The 4,897-nt window shown below is 31.3% G+C and overlaps 1 protein-coding gene across 1 annotated transcript in view; it reads left to right on the top strand.

Moving 5' to 3' along the window:
• Positions 1-582: 582 nt before the first annotated feature.
• LOC108622768 (uncharacterized) overlaps positions 583-4,897 on the top strand; it is a 67,957-nt gene continuing 63,642 nt past the window's right edge. The window contains exon 1 of the mRNA XM_018020848.2: positions 583-712. The gene's annotated coding sequence lies outside the window, so the exon portion shown is untranslated. The remainder of the gene's footprint in view (positions 713-4,897) is intronic.

Genomic DNA, 4,897 nt, shown 5'->3' with positions numbered 1-4,897 from the left:
TACATAGAGGATGATTCTGGTAATGACTTCAAATAATTTGTGAATTATTCATTGTAGAAAAAATTATTTCAAAGAAAAGCTGTGCATGCAAGTGCTACAATCATTTCGTTGTTATTTTGCTCTTTTATCAGGAGCACGACAGGTTTAACTTTTCTCTTTCTAAACAGATACGTGACAACCCAAAAATCTTCTTATATATGGACGAAAATTGTAATCCAGTAAACCCATATTTTGCACTATGTTTGTCTGATTATCGATAGAACAGAGCAAAATACGTCAAAATTTTACAAGTGTTAAAAAAATCATACGACCACCGAAGCCCTTGAATTGTTTCGTGCGTTATAAGTGTTCTATAAACTGTCAAGTAACTCGTGACAAGTTTTTTAACAACCGACGGAGAACGTTTCCAATCCCTTCGTAGAATTCGAACGCAGAATCGCAAGACATCGCGAGAAGTAGAGTTGACCCAAATAACCCTCGAGTTTGCCAGCGATCATTTTTCGCTGGTGGGAAAAGTTTGGTTCTGGCAACCAGGAGCGAGACGAAGGAGTTGCGCGCGCTTGTGCAACGATTTTCCGGCACTTCAATCGGCGAGGCGCGAGCCGCAGGTTTAGTCGGCGCGGTGAGTTCGTGAACGTTGTCCGTGCGCGTGCTTTTCGGTCTCGCGTGCGCCTCAACGACGCGACGTGCGTTCACCTGCGTCCTTGCAGAGGTGAGTAAATACGCACGTGTTCACGTATTCCGATTGATGATCGATCACTGAACCTGATCATCAACCGCTTCCTTTATGATCAAATTTTAATTCTCTTAAACATCAACAATAAAGACATAATTAAGATGACAAAAATATTTAACATCCTTCATTGATAATGATTAGATTGCGGATTTTTATGCAAAATTTTTATGTTTGGAAAATGATATAAGAATAAAATTACTTTTTAGAATTCAATCATTGCTATGCGCACTTAATATTTCATATTCTATGTATTCTTATATTTTACATGCATATTTCATATTTTCTGGCTATCTCATTTTCTTATGACTGCATAAAATCCGTAGTCTATTGATAATTCGAAGCTATATAACTGGCCATGAAATGTTTTTGTCTGTAAAATGTCAAACAACGAGGACATAAATTGTTATAATGTTAAGATTGACCACTCAAAAGCATTACTTAAGTAACAGTTTACGAAGATATATATGAACAGAATCGTTTTGAAAATAGCTAACGATGCTTGGAAGATTGACAGTTAACAGAAATACCTCGTTTGAGTTTTCGCAAGAAGACTCGTGAATTTGTATTTCTACAACCGAGACGTTTGCAAACTTCGCTTTACAGATTTTCGCGGGTATACAGAAATTTCGCATAGCCTTGCTTCAGTAGACGAATTTCGTTAGCAGGAAAAACCGTAAAAAAGGTCCTTCGAAACTTTGTTTCAATATTTTATCAGATATTTACATATTTACTTTGCACTGTTTTTCCTCCTCGATTAAATTCGTACTCAGAATTTGTTGAGTCAGATCTTCTGACAAATGGAAAGGCCTAATTTAAATTAGAATCGAGAACTCGTATCTTATTTAATTAATTGTCCGTGGATTTTTATGAAAAATAAAACATTTATTGCATCTGTTTAAAACATGTATTTTATTATTTAAATATCGCAATACAAATTGAATTTTTGATACTCTCTTTGATAGTTTTAAGTATTACAGCATTCATATTTTTATACGTATTCTTATAAACGCATAAAATCCGCTGTCTATTAATTAATGAAGCACTCTCAAAGTAAATATTGAAAACCAATTTTTTCTCTTCTCTGACCTAAAGGATTTTATGAAATTCCATGTTTATCCATTAAAGTTAAACTTGAAACAAATTTTTGTTGCGCATAATTTTTTCTCGTAAAATCCATTAACATCGATTTGATTTAAATCGAAGCAACGCTGAGGAAGCTTGGCGCCGTTTAACAACGCGTGTGTATTTGGGTCGTTCACCTTTAAAGGGATGCATCGACGCGAGATTCTGGAGGATTATCATGCGGGGTGCGGCCGAGGTAATGGTAAAACCAGGCTGAGAAACGATGTTTGATACAAAACTAAACTAAAAAATTTAATTTACCTATCTAATAATACTTTTGATTTTTTAACATTACTATTTGTGGTAAATTATATTTTGTTAGGACAGAAGGAAGAATTTGAGCAAATTGAAAATTGCATTTCTAAATAGTTCACTTTTATGATTATATGTACTTGATTAACTTATATAAATTGCATGTTTGCACGTGGTGTATATAAAATAATAACTATATAGACTGCGGATTTTTATGCATTTATAAGGAAGTGTGTTCAATTTTGAACAGTGTATACGATATTCAAAGAAGTAAAGTGCATGATACGATATTTAACGAGTAAAAACAAAGCATATATTGCATTCTTTAATTCTGTATTCTAAACAGTCTACAGTTAAGAGCAAAAGCGAACACACATTATATTTAAGATTGAATAACTTTTTTTAAATTGAACCAAACGACCTGAGTTATTTTTGAGCAGTGAAGTGGATTACTTTGCTAAATGATGTATTCTTTTACAAATAAAACTGATTTCCACTGTTAATAGCAGTCTTTGAATTTTAATTACAGTCGACAATTATTTTCCTTACTAGCTGGCCACTGACTACAGACCGTGCTTTCAGGAAAATTCACATTGTCGCTGAACCTGTTTACATTACTCAAACAGTGTTTCTTTAAGTTTCAATTCCGATATTATTTTATAATTTGTTCGTCAGAAAATTGTGACCAATTTGTAATTAATAATCAGTTGAAATGTTTTTATATGTTAATTAGTGAATCGTGGATTTTTATGAAAGTTGAAATTTGTACATACTTATTCAATTTAAGAAATGAAATCTAGTAAAAAGTTTCCTTTAAGGATGTATTGGCTATACTCAGTCAGTATAGACAGTCAGTCCCAAAAGTTTATGTAGTAATAATGTTATGTAGTAAAGTGTAGAAAGATCAAGTTTTGAAATAGTCAAAGTAATATTCTAAGAAGATTCTATAATTAAAATTCATGAAGTATATTTGAATTTCATACCTCGGACTGTTACAAGGTACATTTATTTGTAAAGCGAACAACATTATTATGAATAATTACTCAGTCAGAAAAGAATAAAAATAGATTTGTACTTTTTTATCAATGCTCCTTCCATGCGACGAAGTATCTAGAAGACTTTTATACCAAAATATAATGTAATCAACTTCTTAAAAAACAATTATATTTCACAATTCATGTCCTACCTGGGGTGAAATGTGTTGTTACGTATGTCTCAATATTTTTCAAGTGTAATGAGTTATAGATTTAGTTTTCATTCGGAAAGGTTACCCGTACAAATACCTAAAAAATCAATTTTCATTGTACTTCAATAATGCACTAAGGGGATGAAAATGTATAAAACGTACATTTACAAAGTCCTTAATATTTTTCAAATTCCATGACTTAGCGATTTTGTTTTTCTTCATGAAATATTCCTATTCTATACAATTTGAATCCTACACCTGTGCATATATACGATAATTAATACAAGCGAAGCTGTGATGGGGTATGCTCGTATACTACATTTATTATATCTTTCGTATATGAGTACAATTTAGTATTGGCACTGGTATTTTAGTTTCGTAGCAGCTTAAATAACAATTTCAACTTTAACAATATGACAAAATAATTTTCGTTTTCTTTTATTTTTCCTGTAAGGAATAAAAATTTTAACAATATGACAAAATAATTTTCGTTTTCTTTTATTTCTCCTGTAAGGAATAAAAACTGGTCACTTGAATGCACGTTAGGTGTAATGTTAATATAAAACTGATCTAAAAAATGTTAGTTACGTATGCCTAACAATGCCTCTGATTTTTTCAATATTTTTATTTTATAATCTACTCGTTAACAAATTAATTTTGAGTAATTTTAAAGGAATACTCAGTATCGAGTTTTACTTTTCTTTAAAAGCTATGAATAATAAGAACATGTGCATCTAATAATGCATTTGATTATTTCAATGTCAATATTTTAAAATTTAGTAAAAAAATTAGTTGTGGATAATTTTTAAATATTAATCAGTTTCGATTTCTTAAAAAACACTATACTAATTAGTAGCTGTGAATAATAAACACATCTGCATCTAATAATGCTTTTGATTCTTTTAATATTATTATTATATAATCTGGTCAAAAGTTGTGGCTAATTTTGAAGGAATAGTCAGTTTCGATTTATAATATACTAAGTAGCAGCTGTGAATAATAAAATCATGCGAGGTGAAATGATGATTACACTCACAGTAGCGTGTTAAATGTACTGATGAAACCTTTTATGCTAATTAAACTCGTATACCTACCGTGTTGAGACGATGGTCGATGCTAACTTTACGTGACGTGCCATACTCACGTGCCATAATGTATGCTCGCAACATGATAAGTTACGACGACGTACAAAATTGAAACGCGCTGACCCGTGATTGCATAATGTGTCACCCTTTCATTACCTTAATTGTTAGTTTAATTTGCGAGTGACTGAATTCCGTGAAATAGTGGCGACATTCAAACGCATTCCTGCCAATTTTACGTGTCAATATTTGAAACAGAAACGTAATTTTCATACTTGATGTAATGGTGCTTGTTTAACATTATTAAAGGAATCCTGTCATATTAATATTTGAAATATTTATTAACATCAGTAATATACAAACATGGTGTCGTATGGTTTACAAGCGAGTCTTTACATTTACGTAGTTACAAAATTGTAGGAGACACATAAACGCAGTTATTCTGTCTGTTTGCTGTCAGTTTTACATAAAAATTGAAATTATAATAATAATAATAATAACAATATTGATAGACACTAT

Source organism: Ceratina calcarata, unplaced genomic scaffold (assembly GCF_001652005.2).
Source record: "Ceratina calcarata isolate Rehan_Ccalc_2016 unplaced genomic scaffold, ASM165200v1 scaffold24.2, whole genome shotgun sequence".
In the NCBI taxonomy this organism is placed as follows: Eukaryota; Metazoa; Arthropoda; class Insecta; order Hymenoptera; family Apidae; genus Ceratina; species Ceratina calcarata.
The sequence above is the reverse complement of the archived record's forward strand: the minus strand, read 5'-3'. Positions and strand labels throughout refer to the sequence as shown.